The 27,305-nt window shown below is 38.6% G+C and overlaps 1 protein-coding gene across 1 annotated transcript in view; it reads left to right on the forward strand.

Moving 5' to 3' along the window:
- Positions 1 to 27,305, forward strand: part of CSMD1 (CUB and Sushi multiple domains 1) — a 519,075-nt gene that overhangs the window by 17,329 nt on the left and 474,441 nt on the right. The gene's annotated exons all lie outside the window — the stretch shown is intronic.

The following is a 27,305-nucleotide window of genomic DNA, read 5'->3' on the forward strand; positions in this document are numbered from 1 at the left end:
ATTTATTTATTTATTTATTTATTTATTTATTTATTTATTTATTTATTGGTAATTCACATTTTTAAAAAGTGCTGTAGATGAACATGCTGTCCCTGCCTTTAACAGTGAATGGGCCCATATTCTGAATACATCGGTAATGTACCCTTGTCATTTATTATATATTGGACATCTTTCCCTACCAGTACATGACTCTATCTCATCTTCTTATGGGTCAGTTACACTAATAATAATAATTAAAATCATGGTACTGGTCGGAGATTTATGATAATAATTATAATAATAGCATTAGTAATGTCATAGCTAATATTCATTGAATATCTCATATATCATGTGCTGGGCTAAATGCCTAATACATATTATCTTATTTAGTCCTTACCTTAATCCTGTAAATTAGGGATTAATAGTATCCTCATATTATAAATGACAAGACTAAGACATAGGTAGATTAAAGGATTTACCCCCAGGGCACCTGGGTGGCTCAGTCGTTAAGCGTCTGCCTTCAGCTCAGGTCATGATTCCAGGGTCCTGGGATCGAGTCCCGCGTCCGGCTCCCTGCTCCTTGGGAGCCTGCTTCTCCCTCTCCCTCTGCCTACTTGTGCTCTCCCTCTGTCAAATAAATAAATAAAATCTTTTAAAAAAATTAAAAAAAATAAAGGATTTACCCCAACTTAAAAACCTATGATAAGTTGATATGTATATACTGGTATACACTGGACATATGTAGATACTTAAATCCAGTTATTGTTCTCCAGTGTCTGCTTCTTATTGTTGCATATGGATATGGCATGTTTCTTAAGGGATTCTCATTGATGGTCTTTTGCCTTCCCCCGCCTACCTCATCCTGTGCATTTATAAGCAGCCATGCAGTAAACAACTCTGTACAAATACCTCGCCACACTTGTTTCATATGCCTTCAGGAAAATTTGCAGCTGGTGAATTTTAGGGGTAAACGGTAACTTCATTTACATTGTTATCTTTCCCCAAAATTTCCCCTAAAAATTTCTTGGTAGAAACTTTTCTGTTCCTCTGCCACATTATATGAAGGTCCCCATTCCCCCACCCTCACCAAATAGTTACTCTTTTTTTGCCAAATCATTAGATGGGAATTGCCTCTATTTATAAGGATATCTTTCCTGCAGGGTGGAGCCCTGACATCTGTGTTGTTTGTAAGCTGCAATGCTGATTGCACGCTCACGGCCTGGTGTTGGTGTGCGGGAGTATTTGTCAGCACTGACAGAGTGCATAGGAATGGGGCCCGAAGGCCAAAGATGGAGTTTCTGGTTCTAGCTTTGCTCCTAACCACCTCTCCTACCCTGAGGGAAGTCACTTTACCTCTCTGTACCTCTGTTTTCATGCCTATAAAATACGTATAATAAACTTTTCCTGCCTGTGGCAAGGAGCAAAATGAACTACTGCATGTTAAAGTGTTGCAGAGTTAAGAAATGTAATCCACAAGTGAAATAGCTTTATTATTACCATAACAGCTAATTTAAGAAAGGTGTCAGGGCGCCTGGGTGGCTCAAGTCGTTAAGTGTCTGCCTTCGGCTCAGGTCATGATCCCAGGGTCCTAGGATCGAGCCCCGCATCGGGCTCCCTGCTCCATGGAAAGCCTGCTTCTCCCTCTCCCACTCCCCCTGCTTGTGTTCCCTCTCTCGCTGTCTCTGTCTCTGTCAAATAAATAAAATCTTAAAAAAAAAAAAAAAGAAAAAAGAAAGGTGTCACTAAAGCAAATGAGAGAAAATTTTAAATAAATGCAAAATATAAAATATAAACGGAGCAAAGTAATGCCATATGAAATCCCTTAGGTCACTATTAAAGATCTAAAGTCAGACACCCATTTTTTAAATGCTTTTTGTTGTTAAGAGAACAAGAGCAAACTATGTATTACATTGACGTAAGTGTCATTAGAACTTCCTCTCGATAGCTCAAATCTATAAATGAAAAACTAAATAGCCAACTGTATCAAACTGAGATGCCCTTTGGGAGACATAATGTTACAAAGATCAGTTGGGCATTGAATCAGCTGCAGAGAGAAAAGAGAAGCCACTGATACATTTTCTTAGTATACAAAATTACAGAAAAAGAAAGAAACCGGTCAGAGAATCACAGCTGGGTCTTCAAATAAACAGGTACTTTTATAGAATACATCAACAAATATTTTTGAGTACTTATATGCTAAACTTTATTCTCAGCACGGAGTTGAAAATCTAATTGGAGAGATGGCAGATACCTGGGGCTAGTTATATACCAGACAGAGTATAAAATCACTGGATCTCATGATGTAGATTTCAAATAAAACATGAGCTAAAAAACTTCTTTATGGAAGACTAGTATTTACTACCTCAGGCTCATTATGTTAGCATAGGTTCCTCCTTTTGGGGCTGGGGGGGATGGAATTCTAGGCTTGGATTTTCAGGAAAAATCTAGAGAGTGAGCTACCTAGCCCGCTCATCCTAAATGTGGTTTTCAATTTTCGAATTTTTGTTAGTGGTGTTTTAGTTTCTTAACATTCTCGGCACAAAAAGAGAACAACTGAATTTAGGAGACCCTTTTATTAGTCTAATCTTCCCAAGAGATGAATGAATTTACTCAGGTTATTTTTACAGAGGGACAAGCTTAAAATTAAATAAGTTACTTAACAAATCTCTGTTGAGATCCATCCAAGAATATATATTGATGATTGTCTTGAATTTAATTTGCAGAAGAATTGCATCTGGAATTCCCTCTGGCCTTTTGTTATTAGCAATTGGTGGCTGGGAGATTGCTTTAATTTCAGGTTATAGGTTTTAAATGTCTGTGCCTCTAAGGGGATGAATAGCCAACCTCAGGGAAGTCTGGGAGTATTACTGCCTCTGTCCTGCTAGATTTGTGGATTAACTGCAAAGGATACTAGTTGTTACTAATGGTCAGTTATCTATTATTTCTGAAACTGCTTCTCGTTTCTAGAAGCTTCCCAAGCCCTTGTAAACTGTGGCCACATCCCCCTGCTGTTGTCGGCAAATCTGAGCCGAAGGGCATCATTCTCTTTTTATTAAAAGACTGGAACAGCCACATAACAGCAAACACTAAAAACTGATGTTTCCCTGTTTATATATCTTTGACATCATCAGACGAGCCAACCAATATATCTCTTAGTGCTTTGGAGAAAAGCTTGAGCAGTTTATGTTAGGAAACAGAACATAAAGATAGCTACTTAAAGGCTTTCTCGATAAAAACCCATGTTTTCGCGATTAGAAATCGAGTACACTCCTTAGGTTCTTGCGAGTCTGGAGTCACATGATCACAAGCGTCTTTCTTCATATTCTCCTTCTCCTAATGGCATTGCCTGTGCGCGTGGATACATCTGATAGCGCAGATGGGACTCATGCTTCACCACCGTTCTTCACTCAGACTTTATCCACGGTAGCTTTCCTGTCTCTGCCTCTTTATCTGGGAGGCTTCTTCCTCGATTCTTTGAAGACATATTTATTGCAATTCAGACATTATAGCAGGGTTTGGGGGGAGGGGGGCGTCAGGGGAATGACCAGCCGGCGGAGAAGACAGAGGCTGCCCAGTCTTTGTTAGATCCCTGGAGAGGACGAGCAGAGCAGGACACTCTCCATGCGCTACGGTGTCCAGATTCTCTGTTCCAACAACCCTATCAGTGGGGAAATAAATAGACTGCTGAACATCAGCATTTTAGGTTTGGGATACCAGCTGTTTCAGAGGTGTCTGGGAGGGCAAGCTGACCCAGGACCTTGGGGCCCCATGGGAAGTTGTCTTTGGAGGCAACCTTCTTATAGGGGAGAAGCCAAAAGTCCCAAGGGAAGCAAAGCTCACCTGCGGTGCCTGCTGGAGATGGAGTGGGGTGAATGCCATCTGATTTGGGGCCCTGACAACCTGAGCCACTTTCCAAATGTTCTGCGCATTTTTTTTTTTTTAAAGATTTTATTTATTTATTTGACAGAGACACAGCGAGAGAGGGAACACAAGCAGGGGGAGTGGGAGAGGGAGAAGCAGGCTTCCCGCCGAGCAGGGAGCCCGATGCGGGGCTCGATCCCAGGACCCCAGGATCATGACCTGAGCCGAAGGCAGACGCTTAACGACTGAGCCACCCAGGCGCCCCTGTTCTGCGCATTTTGTCACCAGTGTTGACTCACTGTGGCTGCTTTTCTCTAAGAAGCCAAGAAATACCCGTCTTTCTTTACACGCTCTTTTTTTTTTTTTTAAGATTTTATTTATTTATTCATGAGAGACAGAGAGAGAGAGAGGCAGAGGGAGAAGCAGGCTCCCAAGGAGCAGAGAGCCCGATGCGGGACTCGATCCCAGGACCCTGGGATCATGACCTGAGCTGAAGGCAGACGCTTAACCATCTGAGCCACCCAGGCGCCCTCTTTACACGCTCTTAACCCGAAGAGATAAGGATCTCTTTTCCGTGAATCATCAGTCAAAAGCATTTCAAGTTTGTATTGTGTGTTTTTGACATTAAATTAACTCAAAGGCTAAGTTATTCTCTCTCGGGGGGTATAAGAGCATTTAAAACAACAGCGGACATCCATTTACAGTGCAACAAGCCTGCCTGTCTTATGCCTTTCAGCCTCAAAGGATTGTTGTATGTGTAAAAAGGAATGGTTAATAAAAAATTAGTTTAAAAACATTGGAAGTACAATGCAACAAGAAAATATTATATTACTATAGTTATTATTTCTGCTTTAATATAGTGAAACATGCAGGGTTTGACGGTGTCCTGAGTCATCTTTGGAAATGGAAGATACTAGAGAGGAGGAAGGAAGGGGGGATTGAACTGTCATTTACTGAATCTGTACCTGCATTGTCTCATGGCAATCTTGTGATAAAGGTATTATTTCCACTTGCTAGATGAAAACATGGAGAGCTTTAATTTATGATCATGAAGGCAGGAGATTGCTCAATGGATATCTGAATCTAAGATGCTGATACAAAGTGATTCTTATTCACTTTTTCATCCATAACCAAACATCACAACCAGGATACGGACACTGATAAAACTCATCAATCTTAGACTTTCCTGGTTTTACTTCTTTTCATGTGTGTGTGTTAAATTCTAAATTCGGTTCATGTATCCACCACCAGTCAAGACACATATAGTCCCCATCTTACAAATCTCACTGGTGTTGCCTTTTGTCATCACCTCTGTCTCCCTCTCCCGCACTCCTCCCTGATGCTGAAAGCGACTCTGAACTCCGTCTGTAAAATAGTATCATTGCAAGAATGTTATATACATAGAATCACAGAGTATAACCTTTTGTGATGGTCTTTTTTCACTCAGCAACATTCCCTGAATATTGAAAATTGAGGAATAGTTCTGTCCTTTTCATGACTGACTCAAATTTCATGATATGGATGTGCCACTGTGAGTTTAACATCTACCACTGCAGAGCATCTACCGTTGTTTCCAAATTGACTATCATGTCTGCACAGGTTTTAGTGTGAGCATGAGTTTTCTTTTTGTCTTGGATAGATCACTAGCATGGTATTGCTGCACTGTACGTTAGTTGCATGTTTTGTTTTATAAGAAACTTCCAAATGATGTTGAGCTTTTTTTTTTTTTTTTTTTTTTTTTGCCATCTGTACATTCTCTTTGGTAAATTGTCCATATGTCTTTTTATTATTTTCTGATTGGATTATTTAACATTATTTTTTAAGAGTTCTTTGTAGGTTCTTAGGGTGACTGAGTGGCTCAGTTAGATAAGTGTCAGACTCTTGGTTTTGGCTTGTGTCATGATCTCATGGTTGTGAGATTGAGCTCTGCATCAGGCTCTGGCTTAGCAGGGAGCCTACTTGGGATTCTCTCTCCCTCTGTCCCTCCCCTCCCCACTGACACTCTCTGGAAAGAAAAGAAAGAAAGAAAAAAAAAAGAAAGAAAAAGAAAGAAAAGAAAAGAAAAAGAAAGAAAGAAAGGAAAGAAAGGAAGAAAAGAAAGAAAAGAAAGAAAAAGAAAAGAAAGTTCTTTGTATATTCTAGATAATAGTCCTTTATAGATTACATGGTTTGGAATTATTTCCCCACAGTCTGTTACATGTCTTTATATCTTATTCATATAAGTCTTTATAGGGCAAACATTTTTTTAATTTTGATGTGATCTAATTTATGAACTTTTCATAACTTGTGCCTTTGGTATCAAGTTTAAGGAGTCTGCTTTTCTTAGGTATTAGTACTTTTAGCTGTTTTAGCGCCTATGACATTCTATATAAATTTTAGAATAACCTTGTATATATCTATAAAGTTGTTGGTGGGATTGTGATAGGAATTGCCTTACACCTGTTGAACAGTGGGGAGAGAATTGAGTCTTCCAGTTCATAAATATAATATTTGCTGCCATTTATCAAATGTTTTTTATGTGTCATTTGATGTGAATGTAAAATTTGTTAGCTAGTTCATATTGTGGATTACCTTACTTGACTTTTGAATACTGCCAGTCTTGCATGCCTGGAATCAATTCCACTTCAGTGGAGTGCAGGGAATGGCTAGCAATCCCTGTGCTGGCAGATGAAAGATGACTCCAAACTTTGCTGTGAAAGAGAGGAGAAGGCAAGGGAGTCAACGTTCAGAGACCAAGACCCTTTGCTCTTTTTTGCTCCCACTTTTATTAGTCCTTCAGGATAATCACAAATCCTTATCCCTGTTTCTCAAGCACGTGATGTGTGACAAGGGGTCTTACTGAAACTGGGAGAATCTGTTTACGAGAAAGTTGCAATATGCTAATCTCCGTGTTCTGCAAGTTCTGCTAAACAGCATAAGGGACAAATGCATACATCTCTAGATCACAGAGCGGCTGTTTGGGCAAAGAAAGCTTTGGGGAAGGCAACTCCCTGTGGCATTCCAACGGCAGAGTGGTCATGCAGGCCTCGGCATTCTGAAGGCCTACGCCTTTCTCTGAAACCTTCCATCGCCCCCAGTGGCCTCCATGTTACATTTTAGCAAGCCAGGTATTATGGCTGATTTCATGCTCTACATTAACTCCAACAGTGGAGAATAATTCTTGTTGCACATTATTGGATTAAGTTTTCTAGTATTTTACTGAGGATATGTGTGTCTATGTTGATAAGACATATTGGTCTGTGGCCTCTTCCTTCCTTCTTTCCTGCTTTCCTTTCTTTCCCTTCCCTTTCTTCCTCCCTTCCTTCCTTCTTTCCATTCACTTTCTCCAGTTTTAACATCAGATTAACACTGGTCTCATTTAGTGACTTGAGAAGTATTCTTACCTCTGTTATTTTCCAGAAGAGTTTATAAAAACTTAGTGCTAATTCTTCTATAAAAGATTGGTAGAATTATCTAGTGAAACTATCTAGGTCTGAAAATTTTCAGGGATCTTTTTAATTACAACATCAATTTCTGTAATGGTTATAGGACTATTTGGATTGTCTATTTCATCTTGGTTGAATTTTGATAGTTTGTGGTTTTCAGGGAATTGTTTCATTTTTAATAACCTGTCAAATTTGAGTCTAAAGTTGTTCATAATGTTTCTTTATTATCTTCTTAATGACTGCTGAATCTGTAGTAATATCTACTATTTTGTTCCTAATATTGGTAATGTGTGTCTTCTCTCTCTCTCTCTCCCAATCTTCTAAGAAGCTTATCAATTACATTGATTTTTAAAGAAATAGCTTTTGTTTCTTTTATTTCTATTTTTTCTCTATTTGCAATTTTATTGACTTCTGATACTTGTCATACTTTTCTCCAGCTCCTTTGGGCTTATTTTGCTTTACTTTTTGTAGTTTATTGATGTTGGAACATCAGTAATTATTTATTTCCTTTTCTCCTTTGTTATGTAGTTATTTTAGTACTATAAATTGTCCTGTTGGCACTCTTTTAGCTGTATCCCAGATATATATATATATTTTTTTAATATGTTTTGTTCTTATTTTGATTCTGTTCTCTGTTTCACTTGAAACTTTCTCTTTGGATCATGGATATGTGTTGTTTAATTTTCATGTGTTTAGAGATTTTCCTGTTGCCTTTTTGTTAAGAAATTCTAGTTCAATTCTATTGTGGTTAGAGAACACATTCAGTATTATTTCAATGTCTTTAAATGTGTTGAGGTCCATTGTCTGACCCAGAATGTGGTCTTCCTTGGTGAATGTTCCATAGGAGCTTATAAAGCATTGTGTTTGGCTGCTGTTGGGTGCAGTGTTCTGCATGTCAGTTAGATCCTGTTGGTTAATTGTAGTATTCAGATCTTCTATAACCTTGCTGATTTTCTTTCTATTTGGTATACCAGGGCTGTTAAAGTCCTCAACTATACTGTGGATTTGTTATTTCTTCTCTCAACTCTATCAGTTTTGTTTCGTGGATTTTGAAGTTCTGATTTTTGTTGTCTGCACATTTAGAATTTATGTGTCTTCCTGGTGGGTCAACCATTTTATCATTGTATAATGTCCCACTTTATTTCTAGAATTTTTTGTTTGGTTTATTATTTTAATTTAATTTATTTTATTTTATTTTAGAGAGAGAGCACCATGAGCTGGTGGGGGAGGGGCAGAATCTTAAGCAGGTTCCACATTCAGTGCAAAGTCCAACTTGGGGCTTGATCTCATGACCCTGAGATCAATCATTACCTGAGCCAAAATCAAGAATCAGACTCAACTGAGCCACCAAGGTACCCCAAGAATTTTTTGTTGTTGTTGTTCTCAAGTCTAACTTTATCATATATTAATGTGGCTACTCTTGCTTCTTTGTTATCAATATTTGCATGGTATACTTCTTCTTCTACTTTCGACCTACCTATGTCCTTTACTTTGAAGTGGGCTTTTTCTGAACAGCATGGATTTGGGTCATGATTTTATCCACTCTGCCTCACTGTGTCTTTTAATGAATTCTACCATTTATATTTAAGGTTATTACTGATATTGTTATTGTTTGCATATGCCATTTTATTATGTTTTTTACTAGTTTCCTCTGGTTCTGGTTCTGCTTTCTTCTTTCTTTCTTTCTTCCCTTCCCTTCTTCCTTCCTTCCTCCCTTCCTTCCTTTCTTCCTTCTTTCCATCCTGTGAGTTACTTCAACATTTTTTTAAGGATTCCATAATTCTCAAAATCGTTGCTCTAGGTATTACAATATACATTTGTGATGTATAACAGTCTACAGATGTATGAGTTTCCTATTACTGCTGTAGCAAATTATGGCAAACTTGATGAGTTAAAACAGAAATTTATATTCTTATAATCCTGGAGCCCAGAAATGCAAAAATCAGTTTCACTCTACCAAAATCAAGGTCCCAGTAGAACCACACTCCCTCCAGAGGCTCTGGGGGAAAATCTGTTCCTATATTCTTCCAGCTTTTGATAACTGCTAGCATTTCTTGGCCTGTGATCCCATCACTTCTCTCTCTGCCTCCAAGTTCACTCTGCTTTCTTCTCTTCTGTCTGAAATCTCCTCCTGACTCCCTCTTACTAGGACACCTGTGAAGGCCTGTAGTGCTCACCTTGGTAATCCAGGACCATCCACCCACCTTGGGATGCTTAACTTAAAACACATTTGTGGAAATGATTGCAGTATAAAATAACATGCACAGGTGCCATGGATTAAGACATGCACATTAACATGGCCATCATTTATCCTATTGCAATGATATTAACGTTTACCACTTTGCCATATAACCTCACTTCCATTTAGACCCCTTTAGCTTTCCAGCTTTTAAATATCATTATCTTGAGTTCAGAGTGTGTTATAATTTTTATTTCAAACATTAAATATGATTTATGGAACTCACTATGAAAGAACAGTATACTTTATATCCCCATATTTTCTTCCCTGTCCTGTGTTCCTTCTTTCTTCTTAATGTTTCAGGTTCCTCCTGTTTTCATTTCTTTTCTTTTTGAAGAACTTCATGTAGCCAGTCACTAAGGTTGGGTCTACTAGCAGCAAATTCTTTGTCTGACATTTTAAAAAATTCCCTTTATTTCTGAAGAATACATTCACTGGATATAGAATTTATGGTTGACAATTCTTTTTTTTTTTTTTTTCTTTTTCAAAACTTGAAAAATGTTGTGACACTTCCTTGTGACCACCAGTGGTCAGGAGATCCACTGACATTCAAATGGGTAAATTTGAGTAAATAATGAGTCTTTTCTCTCTGGCTATTTTCCAGATTTTGTTCTTTGTCTCTAGTTCTCAAACATTTAATTAGACGTGTCTCGGCATGGTTTTGTTTTGGATTTATCCTGTTTGAGGGTCACTGAGTTTCTTAGAACTGTAGGTTTATGTGTTTCGAATACCCTTCTTTCCATGGTCTTTCTCTCCTTCTTCTGGGACAGAGATGATACAAAGGTTGGCTCTTTTGTTTCTGTCCCCCAGGTCCTGGAGGTTTTGTTCACTTTTTTTCAGTCTATATTTCTCTGTTGTTCAGTGTAGGGGAATTCTATTCATGTGCTCTCAAATTCACTGATATCATCACACATCTCTACCATCAGTCTTCTAGCAATTGAAGCATTTAATGATGGCTGTTTTAAAACCCTTGTCAGATGATTGCAACACCTGCTTCATTTCAGGTGTTGTCATTTGGTTGTCTTTTCTCATTCAAATTTTGATTTCTTAGCGCTTAGTAGGATAATTGTATGCTGGCTATTTTATCTATCATGCTAGGACGCACTGATACCATATAAATCCCCCATTATAGCAGCCAGTGACCCTGGGTAGGCTGGGCATATAGGTCTGTGCCAATTTTGTGGGTTTGGGTTCCAATGACAGGTCAATTAACAGAGACATTAAGGTGTTATCTTGGTCAGTTTGGTTGATCTGTTGCCACTGGCTCTGTACTCATCCTTACTGGGACCAGGATGTTTTTGGGAGGGGAGGAGTCGGTGGGATCCCACTACCAGTACCTCTTTCCCCATCTTACCTAGTACCACACACCCCTCCCTCTGACTATGTTTCTGGGAAGGGAGAGAAGTCTCAGTTTCCCATGTGCAGAGACAAAATGTCTTCCTCAATTGGGTCACTCATGTGGCTGGGTCTCTCTTGAAGGTTCTTTTTTTTTTTTTTATTGAGATTTTTTTTTTACTGTGTTATGTTAACCACCAATCACTTTTTCATGTGTCTGCTGACTATTTGGATGTCTTCTTTGGAAAAATGTTCATGTCTTCTGCCCATTTCTTAATTGGATTATTTGTTCTTTGGGTGTTTAGTTTGGGAAGTTCTTGATAGATTTTGGATACTAGCCCTTTATCTGATATGTCATTTGCAAATACCTTCTCCCATTCTGTTGGTTGTCTTTTGGTTTTGTTGACTGTTTCTTTTGCTGTGCAAAAGCTTTTTATCTTCATGAAGTCCCAATACTTCATTTTTGCCCTTGCTTCCCTTGCCTTTGGCAATGTTTTGAGGAAGAAGCTGCTGTGGTTGAGGTCAAAGAGGTTCCTGCCTGTGTTCTCCTCTAGGGTTTTGATGGACTCCTGTCTCACATTTAGGTCTTTCAACCATTTGGAGTCTATTTTTGTGTGTGGTGTAAGGAAATGGTCCAGTTTCATTCTTCTGTATGTGGCTATCCAATTTTCCCAACACCATTTGTTGAAGAGACTGTCTTTTTTCCATTGGATATTCTTTCCTGCTTTGTCAAAGATTAGTTGACCATAGAGTTGAAGGTCCATTTCTGGGCTCTCTATTCTGTTCCATTGATCGATGTGTCTGTTTTTGTGCCAGTACCATACTGTCTTGATGATTACACCTTTGTAATAGAGCTTGAAGTCCGGAATTGTGATGCCACCAGCTTTGCTTTTCTTCTTCAATATTCCTCTGGCTATGCGGGGTCTTTTCTGGTTCCATACAAATTTTATGATTATTTGCTCCATTTCTTTGAAAAAAGTGGATGGTATTTTGATAGGGATTGCATTAGATGTGTAGATTTTCTAGGTAGCATTGACGTCTTCACAATATTTCTTCCAATCCATGAGCATGGAACGTTTTTCCATTTATTTGTGTCTTCCTCAGTTTCTTTCATGAGTATTTTATAGTTTTCTGAGTGCAGATTCCTTGCCTCTTTGGTTAGATTTATTCCTAGGTACCTTATGGTTTTCAGTGCAATTGTAAATGGGATCAAGTCCTTAATTTCTCTTTCTTCTGTCTTGTTGGTGTATAGGAATGCCACTGATTTCTGTGCATTGATATTATATCCTGCCACTTTATTGAATTCCTATATGAGTTCTAGCAGTTTTGGAGGGGAGTCTTTTGGATTTTCCACATAAAGTATCATATCATCTGCATAGAGTTAGAGTTTGACTTCTTTGCCAATTCGGATGCCTTTTCTTTCTTTTTGTTGTCTGATTGCTGAGGCTAGGACTTCTAGTACTATGTTGAATAGCAGTGGTGATAATGGACATCCCTGCTGTGTTCCTGACCTTAGGGGGAGAGCTCTCAGTTTTTCCCCATTGAGAATGATATTCGCTGTAGGTTTTTCATAGATGGCTTTTATGATATTGAGGTATGTACCCTCTATCCCTATACTCTGAAGAGTTTTGATCAAGAAAGGGTGCTGTACTTTGTCAAAAGCTTTTTCTGCATCTATTCAGAGAATCATATGGTTCTTGTTCTTTCTTTTATTAATGTATTGTATCACATGATTGACTTGTGGATGTTGAACCAATCTTGCAGCCCAGGGATAAACCCCACTTGGTTGTGGTGAATAATCCTTTTAATGTACTGTTGTATCCTATTGGCTAGTATTTTGGTGAGAATTTCTGCATCCATGTTCATCAGGGATATTGGCCTGTAATTCTCCTTTTTGATGGGGTCTTTGCTGGTTTGGGGATCGAAGTAATGCTGGCCTCATAAAACGAGTTTGGAAATTGCCTTCCATTTCTATTTTTTGGAACAGTTTCAGAAGAATAGGTATTAATTCTTCTTGAAATGTTTGGTAGAATTCCCCTGGGAAGCCATCTGGCCCTGGGCTCTTGTTTGTTGGGAGATTTTTGATGACTGCTTCAATTTCCTTAGTGGTTATAGGTCTGTTCAGGTTTTCAATTTCTTCCTGGTTCAGTTTTGGTAGTTGATACATCTCTAAGAATGCATACATTTCTTCCTGATTATCTAATTTGCTGGCATAGGGTTGCTCATAAAATGTTCTTATAATTGTTTATATTTCTTTGGTGTTGGTTGTGATCTCTCCTCTTTTATTAATGTTTTTATTTATTTGGATCATTTCTCTTTTCTCTTTGGTAAGTCTGGCCAGGGGTTTATCAATCTTGTTAATTCTTTCAAAGAACCAGCTCCTGGTTTTGTTGATCAGTTCTACTGTTCTGTTGGTTTTATTTCATTGATTTCTGCTCTAATCTTTATTATTTCTCTACTCTTGCTGGGTTTAGGCTTTATTTGCTGTTCTTTCTCCAGCTCCTTAAGGTGTAGGGTTAGGTTGTGTATTTGAGACCTTTCGTGTTTCTTGAGAAAGGTTTGTATTGATATATACTTTCCCCTTAGGACTGCCTTTGCTGCATTCCAGTGATTTGGAACAGTTGTGTTTTCATTTTCATCGGTTTCCATGAATTTTTTAAAATTCTTCTTTAATTTCTGGTTGACCCATTCATTCTTTAGTAGGATGCTCTTTAGCCTCCATGTATTTGAGTTCTTTCTGACTTTCCTCTTGGGATTGAGTTCTAGTTTCAAAGCATTGTCGTCCAAAAATATGCAGGGAATGATCCCAGTCTTTTGGTACTGGTTGAGACCTGATTTGTGACCTAGGATGTGATCTATTCTAGAGAACATTCCATGCGCACTAGAGAAGAATGTGTATTCTGTTTGGGGATGCTTTGGGATGGAATGTTCTGAATATATCTGTGAAGTCCATTTGGTCCAGTGTGTCATTTAAAGTCTTTATTTCCTTGTTGATCTTTTGCTTAGATTATCTGTCCATTTCAGTGAGGGGGGTTGTTAAAATCCCCCACTATTATTGTATTGCTGTCAATGTGTTTCTTTGCTTTTGTTATTAATTGGATTATATAATTGGCTGCTCTCATGTTAGGGGCACAGATATTTACAATTGTTAGATCTTCTTGTTGGACAGACCCTTTAAGTAGTATATAGTGTCCTTCCTCATCTCTTATTACAGTCTTTGGTTTAAAATCTAATTTGTCTGATATAAGGATTGCCAAACCAGCTTTCTTTTGGTGTCCATTAGCATGGTAAATTGTTTTCCACCCCCTTACTTTCAATCTGGGGGTTTCTTTGGGTCTAAAATGAGTCTCTTGCAGACAGCATATTGATGGGTCTTTTTTTTTAATCCAATCTGATAGCCTTTGTCTTTTGATTGGGGCATTTAGCCCATTTACATTCAGGGTAACTATTGAAAGATATGAATATCTTTGTATTGCCTGTAAGGTGACTGTTACTGTATATTGTCTGTGTTGCTTTCTGGTCTATGTTGCTTTTAGTCTCTCTCTTTGCTTAGAGGACCCCTTTCAATATTTCTTGTAGGGCTGGTTTCATGTTTGTAAATTCCTTTAGTTTTTGTTTGTCCTGGAAACTTTTTATCTCTCCTTCTATTTTCAATGTCAGCCTAGCTGGATATAGTATTCTTGGCTATGTATTTTTCTCATTTAGTGCTCTGAATATATCCTGCCAGTCCTTTCTGGCCTGCGAGGTCTCTGTGGATAGGTCTATGGCCAATCTAATGTTTCTACCATTGTAGGTTACATATCTCTTCTCCTGAGCTGCTTTCAGGATTTTCTCTTTGTCTATGAGACTCGTACAAGTTTTACTATTAGATGTTGTGGTGTTGACCTATTTTTATTGATTTTTGAGTCGGGTTCTTTGCCTCCTGGATTTTGATGCCTGTTTCCTTCCCCAAATTAGGGAAGTTCTCTGCTATAATTTGCTCCATTATACCTTCTGCCCCTCTCTCTCTGTCTTATTCTTCTGGGATCCCAATTATTCTAATATTGTTTCGTCTTATGGTATCACTTATCTCTCAAATTCTGCCCTTGTGATCCAGTAGTTGTTTATCTCTCTTTTTCTCAGCTTCTTTATTTTCCATCATTTGGACTTCTATATCACTGATTCTCTATCCTGCCTCATTCATTCTAGCAGTTAGCGCCCCCGTATTTGATTGCACCTCATTAATAGCCTTTTTGATTTCTACTTGGTTAGATTTTAGTTCTTTTACTTCTCCAGAAAGGGTTTCTCTAATATCTTCCATGCCTTTTTCAAGCCCAGATAGTATCTTTATAATCGTCATTTTGAACTCTAGTTCCGACATCTTACTAATGTCCATATTGATTAGGTCCCTGGCAATTGGTACTGCCTCTTGTTCTTTTTTTTGAGGTGATTTTTTTCTGTCTTGTCATTTTGTCCAGAGGAGAATAGATGAATGAGAGAGCAAAATGCTAACAGGGTAACGATGACCCCAGAAAAATATACACTAAAAAAATCAGAAGAGACCTGAAACTGGGGTAAAAGAAAGGACAAGAAAGAAAAAAGAAAAAAAAAAATAAAAAGATAAAAAAAAAGATTATGATCAGATATGATCAGGCTGGTGAATAGATCAGTGACACACAATAGATTTTGGGTGTATTTGGGTCTGTTAGAAGAAACTGCCTCCCAAAATTTTAAAGAATGTAAAGCTTATATATGTACATAAATAAGGGTAAATACAATGAAGGAATGGAATATGACTGTAAAGATGAAAATTATAAAAGATTTTATAAAAGGAATTGATAAGAAGTTGGTTGAAAGGGGTGCCTGAGTGGCTCAGTCAGTTAAGCATCTGACTTCAGCTCAGGTCATGATCCCAGGGCCCTGGGATCAAGCCCCGCATTGTGCTCCCTGCTCAGTGGAGAGCCTGCTTCTCCCTCTCCCTCTGCCTGCCATTCTGACTATCTGTGCTCTCTCTCTGTCTGTGAAATAAATAAATAAAATGGAAAAAAAAAAAGTTGAAAAAAGAAAGATGAGAAATTTTATTTTATTTATTTATTTTTTTGAAAGATGAGAAATTAAAAAAAAAAAGGGAGAAAATGTGATCAGGCAGGAGACTAGAACAAAGCCACACACTAGAGATTTAGGGTATATTTTGGTCTTTTAGAAGAAACTATATCCCAGAATTTTAAAGAGAGAACAACTTATATATATATACCAAAAATAAGGTTAAGTACTATGAAGGGATAGAATATGACACTAAAAATAAAAAATAATTATTTTTTTTTTAAAAAGGGATTGATAAGATGTTGGTTGAAAAAGGGAAAAAGAAAAATTCAAAAAAAAAAAAAGAAAGAAGAAAAAGAAAATTAAAAAAATTAACTTTGAAAGACTAAAGAATCATGGTAAAAAAGTCATGAATTCTATGTGAATTATTCCCCTAGCGCTGGAGTTCCGCCGTTCTTATTGATCGGTAAACTTGGTCTTGGCCGGCTGTTCTCGCTGATCTCCTGGGGAGGGGCCTGTTGCCGTGGTTTCCAAATATCTCTGCCGGAGGCGGAATTGCCCCGCCCTTGCCCCCTCCCGGCTGAGTAATCTGCTCGCGTTTGCTCTCCGGGTCTTTTGTTCCCTGCGAGCTTTCCGTCCAGCTTTGGAGGCAGAGAGTGAAAATGGCGGCCTCCCAATCTCCGCCCCGGAGGAGCCGAGAACTCGGGCCCTGCTCCTCAGTGCGCCCCCAGAGAAAAGCCGCCAGTCACTCCCGTCTCCGCGGTCTCCGGCCGCACTCCGTGCTCACCCGGCCTGTGACCGCGCGTTTCTATCTCTGGCACCGACCCCGGGTGGAGTCTCCAAACCCAGCAGATCCCTGCGGTGCCCTCCCGCGCGGCTCCTCCCGGGGGAGGAAGGGGAGTCTCCCCGGATCTGCCGCTTGTTGGGTCCCTGCTGGAGGAGCAGGGGCCTGACTGTGCCGCGGATCATGGTCAATGGCAACCCTGAGCTGAGGGCCCGCGCCTGGGCTCCGTCTCTGCAGCCGGCTTCCCTGCTCCATTACCTGGGAGCTCGGCCACACTCAGGCACCCCCGGTCTTCCTGTGACCCCGAGGGTCCTGAGACCACACTGTCCCGGAGGGTTCCACCCCCCGCTTAGCCACCAGAGTGACGTCCCTCAGCGGAGCAGACTTTTAAAAGTTCCGATTTTGTGCTCCGCGGCTCGATCACTTGCCAGAAGCGGTGGCCAGAGGCCCCTCCCCCGCCGTCTATCCTCCCGAATATCGCCTCGGATTCACTTCTCCGCACGTCCTACCTTCCAGAAAGTGGTCGCTTTTCTGATGAGAGAGTTGTTGCTCTTCTTTTCTTCGATCTCCTGTTGAGTTTGTAGGTGTTCAGAATGGTTTGATCCCTATTCAGCTGAATTCCTGAGAGGAGACAAGATCCAGGTCTCCTACTCCTCCGCCATCTTGCTCTGCCCCAAAAAACTCTCTCGCAGGTTTTGTCTGTCTTGATATCTTTCCTCAGAAAAGGGAACCCCAGGTTGATGGGGAAAGTGAAGGCTGGACACTTACCATTGTTAGGGCTCTTTCTCCTAACAGCTACCTTGCTGCCTGATGTTGTTAAAGGGATATCATTTGCATCCCAGACAAAGATGAGCTTATCTGGAACCTTCTGTTGCCTGGTCAGGGGTTGGGAAACACCCATCTGATTGGTCTTCTGTTTGTGGGAGCAAGGCACCTACCTGGTAACTATGGTGTTTCTCTGATCCTGGGTCCCAAACCAGCTTTCCTTCCTCTCCCTCCTTTTAGAGTTTTCTTCTGGTTGTCTCTTGTGCTGTTCCCAGGGTTTATTCCTGTGCCTAGCAGGCAAGAAAATGGAAAAAAAGTGTCTCCAAGTCTCAATTGGTAGTCCATATACCTTTAAATAGTCTGGGCTGCCATCAACAACAGAAACCTGTAAGATTACTTTGGGCCTTAATACTCTTTTGATGTGCAATATCAAATTTGGATTAATAGTTTGTCTATAGTCCCTATAGAAAGATTTTATGATTTGGACTCGGCTTCTTGAGTTTAAAGTGGAGGTTGCACATGACTGATGAAATCCACATCATCTTCCATGCTGCCTGCTAGAGTGGCTTACAGCTCAGTTAACAAAGTCAGCCACATCAGGATGAAACATGTGCATGAGTCAATCTCATGTAGAGGCCGCCTGGGGAAATCATGATGGCCTCAGCCTAAGTACAGATTCCATCCAGGTTTAACATTATACATCATGATATGGTAATTTATTCTCTAAAGCCACAGCCTTGATTTGTTTCTCAGAGTCCGCTTGATTTGTAAGTCAGAGTCCTGTTTCTCTCTACATCTCCTAGCTCTCTACTCTTGTGCATATCATGTAACTAGACATGGACCTGTGACTTTCATGAGTGAGGAACCCCTCTAGGTACAGGGTGGATTAAGAACCTTTAATGCCCATCAGGGCTCCCTCCTAGGCTGATGTGCTCTCAGGGCTCAGTCAGTACTATATCTGAAGATGTATAGAACCTAAGATCACAATTATGACCAGTGTTTAAATCCTTTCTGCCTTGGTTTGTTTAGTGACTAAGTTGCCTTATCACTCTAGCTGTGGCACCTCTGTGTTGCCAACTTTTACTTAGGGTTTGTATCAGGGCATCTCTTAAACTTATTAAAGGTATTTTACTCCATCTCTGAGAGGAATGGTCTGTGCAGGTGCCTGAACAGATTGGATATTCTTTCTTCTTCTAAATTAATTAATTAAACTTTTCCTTAGTACCCCGGCTCCACCCAATTAAGACAGATGGCCAAATGAAATACTTATTTTGAATAACTCTGCATTTTGTACACTTTCTGCAGAACTTATGAAATTTATGGACATTAAGGAACTATAAAAACTTTGAAATCAGTGAATTCTAGGCCAGTTTTTAACTTAGGAGGAGCATTTGCTTTTCACCTGCCCAATTTACAATTAAAATGAGTATGTTAAAGGTTTAGCACACCATTTTCCTTTTAGACACCCACCAGAGGAAAGTAGGTATAATTTATTCCAGGGTTTCTACCTCATTAATTTCATGTTTTGACAGCTTTGTGGCATGTTCACTGTTGGGTGTTTTTTATATCCATGTTAGAATAAATAATTATTTTTTTAAAATTAATATACAGTAAAATAGGAGTTGTTGGTATACAGATCTACAGGTATCAACACGTAAGTAGATGTGTATAACCAGCACCAGAATCAGGGTATAGAGTGATTCTGCCACCCCCAGAACTGTCATCCCTTTGTAGCCACACCTCCCACTCTGATCCCTGGACAGCTGATGTGTTCTCCATCACTGCAGTTTTGTCTTTTTGAGGCTATCACCAACAGTAGTTATACTCTATGTAATTTCTGAGAACACAAGTGGGAATGTCGAATGGTACATCCTCTCTGGAAAACAGACAGGCTGTTCTTTATGAACTTAACATACATTTATCATAACATCCAGCAATCCCACTCCTAGGTATTTACCCCAGGGAAATAAAATATACCCTACATGAATGTGTACATCAACTCTATTCCTAACTGGCAAAGCCCTGTAAACCATGTAAATGACCTTAAACAGCTGAACAGACAAATATGCCAGTGGGTGGCATACTCATACACAGGAATTCTACTCTGCAGGACCAAGGATAAACTATTTACATACACAACAACATGGGGATTCACAGAAGCATTGCACTGAGTGAACATTATCATGGTTGGTTTAGCCATCCTTTCTAGCAGACACAGTTCATGTATGTGGGGACAGAACTGTTGAATATTTTAACAGGGGCCAAAGAGAAGATCTATTCAGAAATGAGATCACTCTTCTATAGACTATAATATTACCAACTATAAAAACATCATAAAGCCATTGTGTCATATGGGTGAAATTATGGTTTAAAGAAACCTGACCCAAGAAAGAAAGAAAGAGAGAGAGAGAGAGAAAGAAAAAGAAGGAAAGGAAAGGAAAGAAAGGAAGGAAGGAAGGAAGAAAGAAAGAAAGAAAGAAGAAAGAAAGAAAGAAAGAAAGAAAGAAAGAAAGAAAGAAAGAAAGAAAGAAAGAAAGAACCCTGACCCATTTTCATGTGAAAGAGTTGAGATTTTTCTCAACGCAATGTGCTTTGTTTGTTGGAAAGGAACAGATACATAATCAAAAGTCATTTACTTCAAATTGGCAAAATCATTTAATATACTGAAAATTATTGTCATAAATACTGGGCATTTCTATTCAACATGGGTACTAACTGCAATAGACACATCAAACCACTGAATAAAAGTCAGCTCTACCTTCTCTGAAATCTGTCAAAAAGTCAGAGAATTTTAGATTTCAACAACTCCTTTAAAATAAGTTAATACAGGGCGCCTGGGTGGCTCAGTTGGTTAAGCGACTGCCTTTGGCTCAGGTCATGATCCTGGAGTCTCAGGATCGAGTCCCGTGTGGGGCTCCCTGCTCAGCGGGGAGTCTGCTTCTCCCTCTGACCCTCCTCCCTCTCCTGCTCTCTGTCTCTCATTCTCTCTCTCTCAAATAAATAAATAAAATCTTTAAAAAAAATAAGTTAATACAATTATTTAACAGATGAGGAAGCTCACATAGAGGTAAAATAATTTAGCTTAAATTAGGGGTGAATTAATGACAGAGCTATAATAGGACCCCAAGTACCAAGTCCTTGGTATGCTAAGATACAATAAAGATTTAAATCATCATTTGGAAATATTCCTATAAAATTTTAACATGTGGATATATAGTAAATTTTAATGAGGGTTAATTTATATCTTCATTTATGTATTTACTACAAAAATTCTGCATGTTATATGCCAGAGTCGGGGATAAAAAGACCAAGATGTAAGCTTACCCTCAAGGAAGTTCAGAATTCAGTAGGAGACAGATGTTAAAATAGGTGCTTGCAATGCATCTGTCTTAAATGAGGTATATGCAGAATTCTACAATGGCCTAGAGAAAAAATTCTTACATTGTCTAAAGGGGTTAAGAAATGACTAGTGAAAAAAAAAAAAAAAAAAGAAATGACTAGTGAGAACCCTCAAATCTTTAAGAACTCTTAGTTGCTATCTAAGAAGAATGGTTATTAAGGCAGTGATTTCAGTATTTGCCAAAAACCTGGAAGCTGAGAAATGCCAGTATTTTGGAGGATGTTTACAAAGGTCAATATGGTTGAAGCATAAGGTTCACCTATGTCTGGGACAAGTTGGAAATTCCAATGTAGAGACAGAGGGCAAGAGAAAGCTGGGAATCTCCAATATGATGGCTCTTTTTTCCAAAAGAAAATTTTATTGTAGTTTTCTAACAAGTAAATCAAGTTAGCATTTCATTAGAATAGTTTTATTTTTAAGTTTAAATCAAAAGATTATGTACTCTAAAGAGAATTTAGGAAAAAATGAAGCTGTTTAAAGAAAGTGATTAAAAAGCATGTGTTATGATGACTGCTAAAGTATTTTTTCAAAACAAGCATCTGTTTTATTTTCCAGGTACTAATATTTTTTTAAAAAATTCCATTTTGAACAGATAAACAGTTGCAAAGGGTATCAATAATATTTGCTCTTTGCTTCCAAAAACTCATTTGCCAGTGCCAGATAATGAAAATCATCCCAGAAACATGAAAAAAAGAACACGAAGGAAACTGTTTTCCTTTGTTTTAAATAACAGTAAAATAATTTTAAGATTAAAAAATTTAACACAAATATACTTTTAAAATTTTTCAAGTAATTTTTAAAAACTTTAAATTATCTTAAAACAATTATTAAAAAATAATTGTGAATGCCATTTCACAATTTTTTTCATAAAAAGACCAGTTAAATAAGTAGCCAGCTTAAATTCTAAAGAGAAATACAAACCATCCTAATGTGACTTCGATTGAATGAACTTTGTGCAAAGTATACCATGTACCTGCTTATTCAATTTTATGTGAATCAACAGACTGACAAAGATAGAAATAAAATAACAGTGAGTGCAGAACCGTAAGAAATTCAAACATATGCACCAGAGCCATTTCTGAAGTAGTAAATTTGGCAACATAAATCTTCTCAAGGTATGAACATTCTCTACGTGGTAGTTCAGTTTTTGACAACTTAGAATTAAACCCAGTGCCTAGAAGGGAAGGGATCCAGAACCAGGAGGCTGTTATGAGGCTGCTTCGGTGATGCTGGTGTGGGCCAATCGGCACTCAAACTCAGAACGTGGAGACAGAGAGGAGGAAGTGGTGCGATGAATGGGATGGCAAGAGAGGGAAAAACGAGAGAAGGCACTACTTCTCTCAACCTTTAGTGACTAGGTGTTTCGTGGGATCAGGAGGGGTTTAGGAGACTCTGAGGGGCAGGCAGTTCATACTTGATTGCCTAAATGTGCTTTCTCCTATATTTACAAATCAAGTTATCTATATTGAGGAAGGGAAATAGCATTGGGAAGGAGCTTGGGAAAGATGATGATGGTTTGGGACAACAGTTAGTGGAATGGGAAGGGGAAATATGCTGGGTGTGGCCCAGGGAAAAAGTGTGTGTTGAGTGGCTGGCAGGGATCTGGAGACCATAGGTATATATTGGTGTAAGTCAACAAATTCTTCATCAACTTAGAGGAAGATAAACTAGATTGTTCGGTTGATCCTAGGTGGGTTTTGCCAGATAGATGAAGCAGATGGTAAGGATATCAAGAGCACTGTGGAGGGACTGCTGAGAGAGTATACCAGAGTATCAGCCACATTGTCCAGGGCATGTAAAATAATAATGAAATAAATAGAGGCCCCTGGAATTTGAAGAGTGGATTTCAGTGGAATGCAAGCACATGACAGTTAAAGGACACTGGTGGTCAGAGAGAATGGTGAAGAGGCTAGGATTTTTATTACAGAGTAGCAAAGTACAAGGTATGACCAGCATCTCACTTTAAATGGAGGGGAGGGTCGGGTCCCTGGAGTTGAAAGGATCAAGGAACTATGAATAGTTTACCAGAATTATCCATGTGGACACTCTTACAGTAATGATGGCAATCACCAGGTGGGTTGCAGGAAGGAGATGACAGAGATAAGCAGTGGAGTGGGGTTGAATAATGTCATGAATCTCAAGGTCCAGGGGGCATAGCAGGTGACTGGAGAGTGGACATGAGGAATGTAGATCAGAGGGGTGTTGACTCCAACTCCAAGCAATGTTGATAAATGCCAAAAAGAAGATGTGGTGTGTATACACACATGCGCGCGCACACGCACGCACACACACATACACACACAAATATTCCTCAGCCATTAACAAGAATGGAATCTTGCCATTGGCAGCAGCATGGATGGAATGGATGGACCTAGATTGTATTATACTGAGTGAAATAAGTCAAAGAAAGACAAATACCATCTGATTTCACTTATATGTGGAATCCAAATATAATAATGATAAAATAACAGATAAATACAAAACCAGGAACAGTCTCATAAATCCAGAGAACAAATTGGTGGTTGCCAGCAGGGAGGGGAATCGGGGTGGATGAAATAGATGAAGAGGATTAAGAGGCACAAACCTCCAGTTGTAAAATAAATAAGTCACAAAGATGACAAGAACTGCATAGGGGATATAGTCAACAATATTGTGATAGCGCTGCATGGGGACAGATGGTGAGCATTGCATAATGTATGGAGTTGTTGAATCACTATGTTGTACACCCGAAACTGATACAATATTGCATGTCAAACATACTTCGATAAAAAAGAAAAAATTAAAAAGGAAGAAAAGAGCATTCTCTTCTATTTATCTTACATGTAACTCAAGAGTCAATATATATTAGCATGTAAGAAAGATCAGTGGTTATAATACTTTTTATTACGTTTATATAAACTTTATGACGAAATGATACTTGTCCTTTTCTATTCATTTTCTTACCCATGGCGGTGATTTTTAAAGGATTCTATTCTTAAGTAATCTCTACACCCAACATGGGGCTCAGACTCACAACCCCAAGATCAAGAGTTGCATCCAAAGGAGCCAGCCAGGCACCTACCCAAAACAGTGAATTTAACCTAAGATACAACAAGTAACTGTTTATAATGGCTATGAGTAAGACCAGACTTACCTTCATATATTCACATAGTCTAGAGAATGTAATCCAAGAGAAATAAAAAAGGAAAAGAAATAAGCCAGATAGAAAATGAGCACCTGGAGCCCCATTCCTCCAGAAATACCAGACATAACCCCTGCTGAGAATAGTTAAGAAAGCTGAATATATAATGAATAGGCAAATCTTTCAAGGCATAAGAGAATAATATAAGGCAGCCAGGATTTTAGAAGGTAGAAATCAAAGAACAGATATGCATTAAGATGAATCTCATATTTCATAAATCACTTTCTCCTGGGGGCATTTTCTTCTCAGTTTAGGGCATCCTGGCAGACAGATATCAGTGACTAAGAGAATATGGTTTTGGGAGACACGGGGTGTGGGGGCCCCTGAATTGGGCTATCAAAACAATGAGGACTTGAGGGTCCAAGTTATCAAGGAAAAGGGAGTTACAGGATAACAAGCCTGGCATCTGCTTGGCTTTGGTCCTTGATGTATTTGCCTAAGCCTAACTTTCCCAGGATTAGAAGAAAAGAACCCAAGCAAAAATTTGCTGCTACAGATCTATAGAGCTCAGCAGAACTTTTGGAATTTTCAGGGCTAAGAGGACAAATATGGTGTCCAGGACCTTTTTTTTTTTTTTTTTTTAAGGAGATCTACTAGTAAATATATTCTCTGGATTGTGACATAAGAAGGGGTGAGCACTGGGAAAACCACATGCTGTAAATGCAGCTGAGAATCATTCCAATGCCTGAATGGGTCAAGGTGGTCACTCCACTGTCCGAAGAAAATTAAATCCTCTCAGGGGAAGGTAACAGTATACATAATTTCTAGGTTGGCTTATACACCATGTCTGGCATTAAACAAAAATTACCTGAAATGTCCAGAAACAGTGCCCAATGACTCCAATCCAGGAGAGAGAGAATAGAAAAAGAACAAGATATCCAGACGTTGCAGTTAACACTCAGGGACTTCGATAATTACCTATGATTTATACATTTAAAAAATAAATGAAATAATCAAAAATTTTACCAGAAAACTGTAATATATAACAAGTCAAATGGAAGTTTAAGAATTGAACAATACAATATCTGCTATAGTTACCTCAATCTATGTGGTTTGAACTGGAAGATAGTTGAGTAAAAAATATTCCAGCTGAATCAGGGAAAAATGCACAGAAATGATGGGTATACTTGGAGTTCTGGAAGAAAGAGAGTGACCAATATTTGAAAACATTATCACTAAGAACTCTCCAATACTGACAACAGACATCAAGGTAGAGATTCATGAAATTCCATAAGCCAGTCAGGATAATACAAAGAAAACCTCACACTGGCATATTACAATAAATCTGCTGCAAAACAGGACAAGGAAATATCTTAAAATCAGTATAAGCAAAGAAATATTTTCAAAAGAGCAAATATAAGACTGATAGAATGCTTCTCAATATAAACAACAGAAATAAAAAGACAGCAGAATGACATATTTGAAGTGTTGGGGGGGAAGAAAAGCTATCAGTTAAGACGGTTAAGTCAAAGATAATTAACCAATCAAAAAAGGAAAACCAGGAAAAATGAACTTTCATTTTTCATGAAATTATATTCTAAATAAAAGGTGAAATTCTCTGATTAGATAAAAGAGTATAAATAAAATATAAAAATAATACGAATCAATTATGCTTACAAGAGACAAATACGCAATGTATATACATAGAGTAACTTGAAAGTAAAAGGTTAGGAAAAGATACTTCTGGTAAGGACTAACAAAAAGAAAAATATTGTGGCTTTATAGTCATAAGTGAAAGTAAACAGACATTTACGGTAGACATTTATGTTCTGTTCACTTTTTGGTATATTGCACTTCAATAAAAGGCATGCATAGGGAAGAAAATAAGTCTCTTCAACCAAACAAGGAAATAAAACACCAAATATAAAAGAACAATCTCCTAACAAAGAAAAATCTTCAAAAAGAAATATATTTTTAGGGACTGCATATTACTCACTGAAATTCTATGGTGGTGTTTTTTGGTTTTTGGTTTTTTTTTCCAACTGGTGTGTAACATTGCATGAGTTACTTCCCATGTAATGACAGTTGTTCATCTTCCTTTGAAGAGGCAGGTTTTCTGTACTGCCCCAGGTGGGTGTATTGGGTTGATAGACAAGTCATATGATCGATGGGGTGAATCATGTGTTCATATTCCTGAAAGTACTTTGCTGAAAGCAAAGCTTCCTATTTGATTAGAGACATTTATTTTGGTTGAATTGATTTTCTTCTTACACTTTTTCTATTTCAACATGCGTTTTTGTCAGCATCTTGAGTTCAGTCAGTGGGTTTAGTGTTTCTCTGTGCTGGCTGATAACAGCCCCTCTGTGACTGTTTTATTCACATGCAATGCATGCTTCATTGAAACTTCCACTTGGTGTGACCTGGACATTGATATGCAGAGGGAAAGTTCAATAAAATCGCCAAATCTATTTCAGCCATGCATGCTGTTCTTCTTGTCGATATTTTCTTAATATATGGCTACTTTGGTTTTGTGTGTGTGTGTGTGTGTGTGAACTGTTTTATTTCATAACAAAATTAAGAGGAAGGAACAGATACGTTCCATGTAATCCCCTGCCCCCTTACACACAGTTTTTCCCACTATCAACAGTCCCCACCGGTTGGTACATTTGTTACAATTAATGAAACCACTTTGACACATCATTATCACCCCAAATTCATAGTTTGTATTGAGATTCACTCGTGCTGCTTTCCATTCTATGTGTTTGGACCAACACATAAAGACATGTATTGACCATTACAGTATCATATAGGGTAGTTTCACTGCCCTAAAACTCCTCCTGTTCTCCACTTCTTCATCCCTCCTCCCACCCAAGGCAACCTCTGATATCTTTTTCCTGTCTCCATAGTTTTGCTGTTTCCAGAATGACATAGAGTTGGAATCACACAGTATGTAGCTTAAGTTTCTTTTCATGACATGATAAAACCAGCTCATTTCTTTTTAGTGCTGAATAATATTCCATCCTATGATGTATTTCTAAAAGAGATTTTGTGGTAAAGGTACATGATAATTTCAAAGTGGAAAATCTAAGCATTTTGTGAATGAACCAGAACATTCCTCAGCTTAGAGATGTTGATGGTGTGGTGTTATTCATGTTGATAGTGTGACACAATACAACCCATAGAGCAATAAGATATCCCTCTCCTTCACATGGGATCACCAACTGTTCCGGGTTCAGGACTAAAAGTCCTGCACCTGGAGAAGCCCTTCAGTTCCGGACAAATAAGGTGGTTGGTCACCCTAAGTCACTTTTTAAAACTGAAGATGCACACTTTCAAACAGAGAAGAGAATAATTACTATAAAATGCCTGTAATG

This window comes from Mirounga leonina, unplaced genomic scaffold (assembly GCF_011800145.1).
Source record: "Mirounga leonina isolate KUSES-001 unplaced genomic scaffold, KU_Mleo_1.0 Mir_128, whole genome shotgun sequence".
NCBI classification, from domain to species: domain Eukaryota; kingdom Metazoa; phylum Chordata; class Mammalia; order Carnivora; family Phocidae; genus Mirounga; species Mirounga leonina.